This window comes from Gossypium hirsutum, chromosome D08 (genome assembly GCF_007990345.1).
Source record: "Gossypium hirsutum isolate 1008001.06 chromosome D08, Gossypium_hirsutum_v2.1, whole genome shotgun sequence".
Taxonomy (NCBI): Eukaryota; Viridiplantae; Streptophyta; class Magnoliopsida; order Malvales; family Malvaceae; genus Gossypium; species Gossypium hirsutum.
In genome coordinates this window covers 13,751,147-13,764,387 of record NC_053444.1, presented here as the reverse complement: position 1 = coordinate 13,764,387, position 13,241 = coordinate 13,751,147, and the positions used below count along the sequence as shown (strand labels likewise).

General features: G+C 34.9%; 2 long non-coding RNA genes across 2 annotated transcripts; both read right to left on the bottom strand.

The window, feature by feature from the left end:
* Positions 1-9,031: 9,031 nt before the first annotated feature.
* LOC107913918 (uncharacterized) lies at positions 9,032-10,559 on the bottom strand. The gene is made up of 3 exons (XR_001688664.2): positions 10,449-10,559; positions 10,102-10,149; positions 9,032-9,274 (listed from the first exon to the last, which is right to left on the bottom strand). It is a non-coding gene; the product is annotated as an uncharacterized lncRNA (long non-coding RNA).
* A 333-nt stretch (positions 10,560-10,892) lies between these two features.
* On the bottom strand, positions 10,893-12,152 carry LOC107913914 (uncharacterized). Its single transcript, XR_001688662.2, has 3 exons — positions 11,912-12,152; positions 11,647-11,670; positions 10,893-11,574 (listed from the first exon to the last, which is right to left on the bottom strand). It is a non-coding gene; the product is annotated as an uncharacterized lncRNA (long non-coding RNA).
* Positions 12,153-13,241: the final 1,089 nt, after the last annotated feature.

Sequence of the window (13,241 nt, the reverse complement as noted above, 5' to 3'; positions counted from 1 at the left end):
CTGCTGTCCAAACAGCAAGCAATTTTCGCTTTTTGCCAAATCCATTAATTTTGTGTTTTGGGTACACACCTGGTTTTGTTTGATGCTAAAATAGTCCCCGAGCACTCCAAAGCCTATAATTGAACAAATAACACCATAATTAGTCTTACCCAGTGATTAATCAAAATCCCAAAACCAAAATACTTACGCATAAAACGATAAACACTTACTACAAAAACTTCAAATCGGTATGTTTACGAAAATCGCGAGGAGAACCTTAATCCTCTCGAAACGCTGCTGCCAACACCCCAGAATTAGACTATTGGACACAAAATAATCTCTTAAAATGATACCCAAGTGTTGCACAAGTGTTGCTTAATGCTACAAAATTAAGAGGAAAGAATGGTTTAGGGGGAACAAGGGAATTTCAGCAGTAGAGGAAAGAAAAGAAAAGATAATCGCATAAGAAGCAAAGAAGAAAAAAATTCGATAGAGATGGGAAAGAGATAACGTCAGAAAGATGGAGGGAAAAACGAGTCTCTTTTTTTCGAAAAAGGAAAAAGTGATAAGATTTTGGATATTCTCCCCCATAATCCCCTAATTCACTCCTACAATCGTTCCCTCAGTTCCCACTACACATCCACCACTCAGCAACCCAGTTCAGCACAACTCTTGCCAGAATTAGGAGCAAAAATACAACCTTTGCCATCCCAATGATTCGAATCCATGATATCCCTCACACTAACACTCCACTTATCCACCAGACCAGCAGACCCATTTTGTTAATTATTTGCCAACTTTTACTTAAAAGCCTATTGACCAAAGATAGGGCTTATTCATAAAAACACCATAATTTGCCCAAGTTCTAGCTTAAACTTGCCCAAGTTCTTGCTTAAACTATTTGTGTCAAACATTCACAATACCCAAAATTAAAATTTTGGGGCATTACAATTCTACCCACTAAAGAAAATTTCGTCCTCGAAATTTATCTGATCAGAATAGATGAGGACACTGCTGACACATCGCATCCTCAGGCTCCCATGTGGCCTCATTAGTGTTATGATTATGCCATAGAACCTTTACTAATGGAATGGATTTCCTTCTCAGAACCTTAACGTCGCGATCAAAAATTTGAACTGGCTTCTCCTCAAAGGTCAGATCTGGCCTAACCTCGATCTCAACAGGAACAATATGCGTGGGACCAGAGTGGTAGCGCCTCAACATATAAACGTGGAACACGTTGTGAATCTGATTTAATTTTAGAGGTAACTCTAACTGGTAGGCAACCGGTCCTACACGTTTTAGTATGCGGTAAGGCCCAATAAACCTAAGGCTCAACTTACCCTTATGATCAAACCTTAATACCTTCTTCCATGACGAGACCTTGAGAAAAATGAAATCCCCCACAGAATACTCAATCTCTCAATGCTTCAGATCAGCGTAGGACTTTTGCCTATCAGATGCCACTTTCAATAGGTCCTGAATCAGTCTAACTTTATCCTCAGTATTAGAAACTAGTTTAGGGCCCAGAACACGCCGCTCGCCCAACTCAGTCCAACATGAAGGTGTGCGACACTTATGATCATATAAAGCCTCGTAAGGTGCCATTTGAATGCTAGACTGATAGTTGTTGTTATAAACAAAGTCTGCTAGCGGCAAGTAATCCTTCCATCTACTTCGAAAATTAATCACACAACTTCTCAACATAACCTCCAGTACCTAAATCACCCTCTCTGACTGACCGTTAGTCTAAGGATGGAACGCAGTACTGAAGTTCAATCTTATACCCAGAGCTTCATGTAACTTCCTCTAAAATCTGGACGCGAAACGAGGATCCCTATTAGAGGTGATCGAAATTGGTACTCCATGCAATCTCATTATCTCAGAAATATAAAGCTTCGCCAGCTTGTACAGAGAATAATCAGTACGAACCGGTATAAAGTGGGCAGACTTGGTCAACCAATCCACGATGACCCATATTGAATCCTTCTTAGTGGGTGTTAGAGGTAACCCATTAACGAAATCCATAGTTACGCGCTCCCATTTCCAAAGGGGAATCTTAACCGACTGCAACAAACCCGAAGATAACTGATGCTCAGCCTTATCCTGCTGGCAAGTTAGACGTCTGTCTACAAAATCAGTAACCTCACGTTTCAACCCTGGCTACCAATATAACTCACGAAGGTCTCGGTACATCTTATTTCTGCCAGGTGTATAGCATAAGAGCTATTATGCGCCTTTTGCAGTATAGATTGCCTTAATTCAGTATCTTTCAATACACAGATTCTCTCAAGAAAACAGAGTACCCCTATGCTATTCAGTCCAAAATCCTCGGTATTCCTACTCTCAACCTGTTGGAAATGAAGTCCCAACGACTCATCATCTTTTTGCTTACCCTTAATCTACTCTATCCATGTCGGTTTAACTTGTAATTCGACCAACAAACTACCATCATCAAATAAACTTAGGCGAGCAAATATCGCCCTCAAATCAGTCATAGCCCTACGGTTCAGTGCATCAACCACCACATTGGCTTTACCAAGGTGGTACTCAATGGTGCAGTCATAGTCTTTAAGCAGCTCAATCCTTATGCGCTGTCTAAGATTAAACTTCTTCTAAGTGAGGAGATACTTGAGGCTCTTATGATCAGTGTAGATGATACATTCTCACCATACAAATAATGCCTCCAAATTTTCAGTGTGAATACCACAGCGTCCAACTCCAAGTCATGCTTTGGATAATTCGCCTTATGAGTCTTCAGCTGACGAGATGCAGAGGCTACCACCTTACCATCCTGCATTAACACACATCCCAAACTGACATTTGATGCATCACTATAAATAGTAAACTCCTTTTCAGGCTCTGGCTGTATCAGAATAGGGCATCAGATAGTATAGTCTTGAGCTTCTCAAAGCTCTCTTGCTATGCACCAGTCCAGTTAAACGGCACACCCTTTACGTAACAACTTAGTTAAAGGTGCTGCAATCAATGAAAAAACCCTCTACAAATTGTCGATAATATCCTACTAGTCCCAGAAAACTACAGATCTCAGACACGTTCCTAGGCTGCTTTCACTCTAACACAACCTTAATCTTTCGATGATCGACTTAAATTCGCTTAGTCGGAACTACATGACCAAGAAATGTCTCCTCACGTAGCTAGAACTTGCATTACTAAACTTAGCATAGAGCTATTTTTCCCTCAAAGTCTGAAGAATGACTCGAAGGTGCTTATCATGGTCATCCTCATTCCTCGAGTAAACCAGTATGTCGTCGATGAATACCACTACAAACCGATTCAGATAAGGCTGGAACACTCGATTCATTAAATCTATGACAACTACCGGTGTATTAGTCAGTCTGAATGGCATCACTAGGAACTCGTAGTGTCCATAACGAGTCCTAAACGCCGTCTTATGAACATCAGCATCCTTAACCCTTAATTGATGATATCTAGATCGAAGGTCAATCATAGAGAAAATCGAAGCTCATCGGAACTGGTCAAACAAATCATCTATCCTCGGTAGAGGGTACTTATTCTTAATGGTCAATTTATTCAGTTGCCTGTAGTCAATGCACATACGCATGGATCCATCTTTTTTCTTTACAAACAGAACTGGTGCTCCCCACGCAAACACACTACGGCAGATGAACCCAAGATCTAAAAGCTCTTGGATCTGAGCCTTAAGATCCACAAGCTCCTTCGGTACCATTCTATAGGGAGTGATAGACACCGGAGTTGTGCCAGAAAGGAGCTCTATCCCAAACTCCACTTCACGATTCGGAGGTAAACTCGATAGCTCATCAGGAAAGACATTTGGAACATCCTTTACTGTTCTGATATCCTTAAGTGTAGAGTCCCTAGAATCTGAAACACTTACATAGGCCAAGAATGCCTCACATCCCTTACAAACCAACTTCTCTGCCAGCAGTACAGATATCACATTAGATAAGTAGTTCCGACGTTCTCCAATCATGACTACCTCCATATCCTCATTAGCGATTTTCGCCTTGTTGACCAGGGCAAAAAGATATCGCTCCCTCTATGGGGCTATCAGAACTCTTAAATTATCTCTGAAGCCATCCTCAAAGCGGACATATCGCTCATACTCAGATGCCACCATACCTCGCGCATAGCGGCTTAATCTCAGAAACTCGACCTCGTACTCGGCCACTGATCGATCCCCCTGTGTAAGATTCAGAAACTCCCTCCTACATGCATCCATATAACTAGCTCTGAAATATTTCCCTTAGAAGGTGGTCTTAAAGAACTTCCAGGTCAGGCGTTCAGGTTGAGTGCCCTCTTTAACGGTCAGCCACCACTGAAAGCCTCGTCCCGCAGCAGCGAGGCTGGACCCTTTTATTTCTGCTTAGGGCGGCAATCTAGATAATCCATGATCCTCTTCGTTGCATCAATCCAGTACTCGGCCACGTGAAGGACGACCCTAGTGACACCCCTAAAGAGTTCAGCTCCATTGGACCGAAGTCGTTCTGTAATCAACCCTCGGCCTTCGAATCCAGTATTGGGCCCAACGACCTTCTCCAAAATCCTTAGCATAGCCTGGGACAATACATTGTTCCCAACCATATGATCTTGAGACCCAGTCCCAGTAGTAGGCAACACTGGCGTCTCACTCGTATCCAAATTTGACAGATTACCAGATGACGAAGACCCAGCTTGAGCACCTCTACAACCTCTACCACGGCCTCTTGTACCCCGTCCGTGAGTATCTCTAGGGTTCATTGTCTAATTTTATTTTATCGGTATTAACAATTTTATGCATCAGTTTATAGTTCCAGTGTTTATTAACAAATATTTTATGAAAACAGTATCAGAAGTGTAAAGTTTGTTTTATCCATTGCAGTGTCGATCAATGTCTATCACTTTTACTACAGTCTCAGTATACACTATTTTAAGTGTTTTCAGTATAGTCTATCTATAGTAGTCTCAATATATACTACCTATAGCAGTTTCAGTTTAAAAAATTCACAGTTTTAGAAAACTTACTGGATCGCCGCCGGAGACTCGATATACCACACTTTTAGTAAAAAATTTAGAAATCAGTTTTCAGAAATCACGTCTTAAAAACCCACATCCACAGTTAAGTTTTGCAACCTGGCTCTGATACCACTAAATGTAACACCCCAGACCCGGTCTAGACGTTATGACCGAATCTGACAACGTCACATGGTAGTACTTTTCGAAAAATATATCTTCACTAAATCCCCTTTTCCATTTAACCATTTTTATTATCTTATATTAACTTCCAATCGTGCCATTCGTTTTCAAAACATTATTCATTTACAAATCGTTATTCAATTTCAAAATATTTTTTTATTTTTATTGTGGAAGCTTTTAAACAGTTTGCTTATTCGTGATATTTTTGATAAAACATTAATTTCAATTGGATACCTGAGTTTTACCTAACACTAGTAGATTTAAATCATAAAACGATATAAAATCCAAATTTTAAATCAAAATTCCTAAAGGCCATAATTACAGCAAAATACTCTGAAATAAAAGTAAAATCATAAATAGGGAGTAAACAGTGTAAAAGAAGTCGTGTGGCCACCACTGAGTCCTCCGCTGCACCGATCCACCTAAATCTGGGGATTACCTGTACAGATTAAACAGAAGGGGTGAGTTTACGTAAACTCAGTGTGTTATCCCCAAAATTAAAATTTTTGGGTGTTACATGGTGATTAGCTCGCTTCAGTAATCTCCATCAACTGTCGTTTTAGGTTCCTCGTTATTCAACTAGTCTATAACACCCTAAACCCGGCCTAGACGTCCAGTTTAAATTTAGAGAGTTACATCATCGATACTTAATTACCACACAAATAAAACAATAATACTAAACCATGCTTCACATAATGTTCATCACACAGATTAGTTAAGTGCATAATCTTCCAAATTCATACTATCATAGTTTTGCCAAAACTTCTAACGTAATACTTAAAAGAAGGTAAAAGCTTGACCGAGCTCCCGCGGTGCCGACCCATTGAAGACTAAGAACCACTTATAAAATAATTCTAAATTTAAAGATTTAGTTCGATACAGAAGTGATTTCTGTTTAGATTCAAAGCAGATTAGGTACATATATATATAAGCAATTTCAGTTCCATATACGATACATATCAGATTCGGAAGCAATTTTCCTACCCCCATCCACTACACACCGTCTTCGACCATCCCAACACACCGTTAAGGACATTTAATACCCAACCAACCCTGCACATCTTAAAGTGTCTGTTTGACACTTTTACAGAGACACAGCTTAGCTGCTAGATCAGAATGTGACAAAGTGCCAGAATCAAGTTTATACGCATTGTGGCTTAGCCACGATACGTGTTTCTTCTGGTCATTGAACTTCTTGATCTAAAAAATAATTTAATTTAATTAAATCCATTCAAATCTCAAATCTAACAAATTTATGCATTTGGACATAATCATGATAGTCATTCTTTTATGCAATCCATCAAACCATTTATACTAAAATATGAAATCCAAACCCTTCTCTAAAATTCAACTTCCTAAATGAAATTTGGAAGTACTGAACTCTTAGATTTTTTACACCAATCGAAGATACTACTACCATATGAGATTTCCACACATAATTATAAGGTTCAAAGAAATTATTTTAGTTCTATATGTTCAAAGTTTGAAAATCAACAAGTTTTCATTTTTCAAGAAAAATATGTTTAAAAGTATATATTAAAAAAAGAAACAAAGTACACAGAGATCCATTAATAAAGCTATCAATAAGCTAAAAACAAATTTACCCAAAGGTACTTACCATCTGAATTTCATAAAATTTATACTTAGTCTATTTCAATCTTTTTTTTTATCATAAAATTTTCATGAAAATTTTACTGTTTCACAAATAAATCCCTAAACTTAAAACTATTCAAAATCACTTAACAAAATATTTATTCTTAGCTACTAACTCTAATAATCTGCTAACTAGATTCAAAACACATTCATTTCATTCATGATAAGTCTTTAGAGTTTTAATGATTTTGCAAAATAACACCCGGGTTAACTAGATTTAACTAGTACAAACTCAAAGACCTAAAAATAATCAAAAACAAGTAAGAAATAGCTTACATGCAAAGCTCAAAACCCAACCGAAGCTTGAAGCTTTCCCCAACAATGGTATTCAACCAAAGTAAGTAAAAGAAACCCCCAAAGATGAAAAAGATGAGATTATTACACATTTTGTCCATTGCCATTCATTATTTAATTACTATATTAGCCTTTATAAAAATTATCAATTCAAGTCCTTATTATCCACTATCTATAAACGCGGTATTTTTATCCATTTGGTCCTTTTATTTAATGTCCCACAAACATTTACTACTTTTACTATGGAGTATCACATTTATAATTATCATGAATTAATCCTTTCTACTTAATTTACCAACTAAACCTTAAAATTTCTTAATGAAAAATTAATATGACATTAAGAAATATTATTTATTATTAAATTAATAATATTTACCAACTCGCTTTTCGGATCGTGGTTTCGGAACCACTATTTCTAACACAATTGAAAATCGAGATGTTACAACTCTCCCCCTAAAAAATATTTCGTTCTAAAAAATCTTATCAGAGAATAAATTCGAGTATTGAAGTCTCAAATATTTTTCCGTTTCCCATGTAGCTTCCTTTACTCCGTGCCGATGTAAAAAAATTTAACTAATGGAACCCGTTTATTTCTTACCTCTTGTATTCCTCGAGCTAAAATTTTAATAGGTTCCTCACTATAAGATAAATTAGGTTGTATCTCAATTTCTTCTAATGACAAAACATGTGACGGATTTGATCGATAGTGACGGAGCATCGAAACATGGAAAACATTATGGATTTTCTCTAACTTAGGTGACAAAGCTAACCGATATGCTACAGGTTCGATTCTTTCTAGAATTTCATACGACTCGATAAACCTTGGACTAAGCTTTAATTTTCTACCAAAACGTAATATCTTCCTCTAAGGCAAGACCTTTAAAAGTACTTTAAATTCGATCTCCTTTCTCTTTAAATCATCATATGACTTCTGACGATCAGAAGAAATTTTTAAATGATCATGAATAAGCTTGAATTTCTCTTCAGTTTCTTGAACTAAATCAGTTCCAATTAACTTTCTTTCACTTAACTCAGACCATTACAATGGAGTTCTACACTTTCTTCTGTACAACGCTTCGTACGGAGCCATTTTGATACTAGCTTGATAACTATTGTTGTAAGGAAATTTTGCCAAAGGTAGGAATTTTTCCCAACTACCTTCAAACTCGATAACTCAACATTTCAACATATCTTCAAGAATTTGAATTACTCGCTCGGACCATCCGTTTATCTGAGGGTGAATACTGTACTAAAATTCAATTGGGTGCCTAAAGCTTCATGTAATTTACTCCAAAATATAATAGTAAATCTTGGGTCTCGATCGGAGTTGATTGACAGATGAACACACTACACCAAAATAGGTTTTTAGCGGCGCTTTTTTAGGCCTTTAGCGGTGCTTTTTAGCGCCACTAAAATTATTTGCGGCACTTTCACTAGCGCCGCAAAAAATGCCGTTATTGACAAAGTCGCTAACTTTTGCGGCGTTTATGTAAAAAAACGCCGCTAAAGAACATGATCTTTAGCGGCGCTTTACACACAAACGCCGTTAAAGAACATGTTCTTTAGCGGCGCTTTACCCACAAACGTCGCTAAAGAACATGACCTTTAGCGGCGCTTTACCCACAAACGCCGCTAAAGAGCATGACCTTTAGTAGCGCTTTACCCACAAACGCCGCTAAAGAACATGATCTTTAGTGGCGCTTTTGTCACAAACGCCGCTAAAAGTATGGTTCTTTAAGGGTGTTTATTAAGAAACGCCACTAATTTTGGCAAATTTGTAACATCCGATTTTCATTGATATACAGTCCTTCTTGTAACATAAAATCCAACCAAAAACAGCAAATTTAAATGATACTTCAAATTCAATGAAAAATATATGATATAAATTGATAACTGAATTATAATTCAAAATATTCCTACAATAATATTAAAATTAACAATGTTAAAAATATTCTTACAATAACTAAATAACACTAAAATGTTTACACAATCACCTCCCAGAAACAGGTGCAGCAGTAACCAAAAGAAAAAAAAATACACAAATCCAGAAACAACAATTTTTGGCAATCACTTTTTCAGGAGTAATACCGAAAAAATAACCCGCTGGTTTCAACAAAAATGACACATTACTTAGAAGTCTCCTTGCTCTGTCTTCAGTTTCAAGTCTTAACTGTAAATAGAAGAATAGAAATGCACTTCAGATTCATACATTAGAAGACAAACCACATCTGCAAATAAATAAAAGCAAAACATACACACAATAAGTACTGGAAAATTAAACCAATACTAACTTTCAAGGTAACACTTTGGAATAAAAATAAATAAGTAAAGGTCTAATTATGAATTTTATCCCTTTAATTTACAAAACCTGATAAGTTAGCCCAATTAATTGGATAACATTAATAAACCTTATTGTTAAATTACTAGCTTGAATATCAACACTTCAATATTTAATATGTAAGGAATTATCAAAAATCAACATTTCAACATGTTAGCAAAGCAGCCTGTTCCTGCAGCATGCAAAGATGATCCAATGCTTCAATAGCATAAAAAAAATAAAGTTTTTAAGCACACTAAAATCCTAAAGAGAAATAAAGAAATTGACTTGGTCAAAGATATAGAAGTTTTCCATTGGCATAAATTTCAGTTAGAACATTGAACAAATAAAAAACTATATATATATTGCAAAGTATAAATCCTGGCAATTCAATCTATTTGATTAAAAATCTACCAAATAGTTTGAACTCACATGCTTACCTGCTTCCTATATTGAAAGACAAAAACATGCATTAATTTTTCTATAGGAAGTGAAATCATAAAATTTAAGACTAAATAGAATATGGGTATCTCCCCATTATAAGCTTAGATCAAACAAAATTCAGAAGAAAATCGAAGAAGATACGCAAAAAAAATAAAAAAAATCAACATGAACCAGTTAAGGAATGCATTAAAAGAAACCCAATAAGCAGACAGAAAAAAAGGAAAATTTATTATTACCTGTAGAAAAGTAACTTCAAGGGTGATTAATGTAAATGCCTTTTTCAGCTGAAAATAACGATAAGAAGAGAAGAGGTGAAGGTCCAAAATCCTATGCAAATATGGGTTTACTTTTTTTCTTTTAATTATTTCTCTAAATTATTTACAAGAGAATCGGCAATTTTATTTAGGGGGTGGTGGAAAAGCAAGAAACCATTCGAACCGAAAATTATAAAAAAGCAAGAAGCCAGGTATTTAAATATATTCTCTTTTAGCAACATGGAGTTTTTGGGATCAAATTCTAACAAATTAAAGTTTCCAATGCAATTCAAAATTACACCATTAAGTAAATAAGAGTTTTAAATTACCTGAGATCAAAAACCCATTTTGGGTATAAACTTTTGTAACTATTTATTAAATCTGCAATGTTGTTTCGATGCTTTGGTTCAATATTAGCCGAAGCTTCTCTAAGTTCCTGCAATTTTAAAACAACAAAATTTAAAAGAATAAAAAAACAAAAGCTTTTTTTGAGATGGGGATTCAATGAGGCAAAATATTTGATTTCATATAAGTTTTGATTCTGTCTAATATAATCAAAACAATTACTGATGAAGATGAAACTGTTATATACCCTTTGTAGTTAATCTTGTGTCATTCAGAGAGTTGATGGAAGTATAGATATTGAGCAGTAAAGGAGCACATGGCTAAATGGTGACTTTACCTAAGGTTGTCTGCCAACAAAATCTTGGCCGACCTAAGTAACTAAAGCAAATATTTAGTAAGCTATTTTTGCTTTGAGAATGTAACTTGCCTGCTCATATCGTTCTGTATGCGTCTCATTTGTGCTTTGCCCCTCACCATGATGAGGATCTTCTTACCTTCAAAGCCAACAAAACATATATATATATGTGAAATACCAAACAGGCATTAAAACAAACACATGGAAAACATAAGAATATAAATGGACAAAAAAAGAAAAGCAGTTATAAAAGAAGCAAATTATAAAACCCAGAAAACCCTTTTTTAACTCAACTCAATTGGATCATACAAAATTTAACTCAAAACTAAATTAACATAACTCTGAAGTGAATTGTGTCCCTAATGATCTAAAACCACACCCAATAAATAAACCTCAGAACCCACATTAAAAACAACTGAAAGCTAAGATCGAAATCATCTAAACCCAAAACTAATCCACACCGAAATCACCCTAAAACATTGAAGAAAAATGAACCCAATTCATAGTAACTAGAGACAATGTTGAAATGTATTTCTAGATTGAATGTAAGCTAGGACAAATTATCTCAGAAAATAAAAATCATCTAGCATATTAGATTTGGGGTTGCCACAGATTAAGGTTCAGGGTTAATAGCATCTCAACCAGGCCCGGTATTGCACAGTAAAAACTTCAAATTCATTAAATTCCCCCTATAAATATACGAAAAGGATATTCTTTGTGATGATGGACTCTGACATTGTTTGAAACCTGGATTGCTGCAAATGAAATATTTGTCAATTACTGAGATATATTCAAACAACTGTAGAATGGGTCCAGTTATAACTCACCATTTGTTGAAGAAGATTTTGCACCTAAAAAAAAACAATCAGTCAAAAAAATCATTAACTAAATCCCTAAAATAAACGACCTCGAGAAGCACAGTAAATAATTTCTATAATTATACTCATTTACTAGGATTGATCGACTTTGCAACCTAAAAGTTGAGACTATACGAAAACTAGCAACGGATATGCCCTCAAGGTACTAGCAAAACAGCCTACATTAAAAGCAGGTTATTGTTACATGCTATAAAATAGGGTTGAGTAAACTCACGAAAACAGACATATCAGCAGTGCTTTGCTTTGAGTCTTCCAAATTATGCCCGTCCAGCGAAACTGTGTACCAGGAAAGTTCTGCAGAGAAAGAAAAAATAGCTTCCCAAATTTGGGCGTTTAAGAATTGGGGTTGAGGAAGAAAAGATAGCAATGGGCATGGAGTTAAAAGTTTTAAACGGTGGTATGTTTGTAATATTGGGGGTTTCAAGGGGGGAAATTAGGGATTTTAGGGGGGAAAGATGAGGATTTCGCGCCGGGGGAATTTATAAAATGGCGCAATTTTTTTAAACTAAAATTATTTTTTGGTGGCGTTTTTTATAAAACGCCGATATTGCTCACTTTTTGCGGCATTTTTATAAAAAACGCCACAAAAAAATAATTTTAGTTTAAAGGGGAATTTATAAAATGGCGCAATTTTTTTAAACTAAAATTATTTTTTTGTGGTATTTTTTATAAAAACGCCCTAAAAAATTATTTCATTTGGAATAAAACGACACTGTTTTGCTATGCTAAAAATCTCGTTATTTTTTAAAATAAAATTATTTTTTATGGCGTTTTTTATAAAAACGCCGCTATTCCTCACCTTTTGCGGTGTTTTACATAAAAATGCCGCAAAAAATTATTACATTTGGAATAAAACGACACTGTTTTGCTATGCTAAAAATCTCGCTATTTTTTAAAGAAAATTTATTTTTTGTGGCATTTTTTTATAAAAACGCCGCAAAAAATTATTTTATTTTGAACAAAATAACATTTTAATAAGAAAACAAATGATAAAATGACTGTAATTAATTATTAAGTTAGAATTATATAAATTAGATAATTACCTATATACCCATATCATTTTTTTTGTATTTTTTTCTTATAATTTGGACCTATCCAAATTAAATAATTACCTATATATCCATATCAAATATTTTAAAATATAAAAATATTAATTAATTGTATAAAATTGTATCATTTAATAAATCTCAAATAAACCTTAAACCCTAAATTAGCCATTCAATATACATAAAGTCTATCTATTATATATCTCTTAAATAATATAAACTATACTCATAATTTTAATATATTAAAATTATTATTATCTCTTTTACAATTATATAAAAACATATTTAATATAAAAATTAAAAAACTAATTAATCTAAACCCTAACCCGACCCTTGAATCCCTAAATCCTAACCCTTAAATCACTAACTCTTAACCCATAATCCCTAACTACTAACCCCTAAACCTTAAATCCCAACCCTTAAATTAACTATAATCCCTAAATCCATATATAATTATTTGATCATGGCAGGGGCAAGGCAAAACAAGCAAAAAACTGA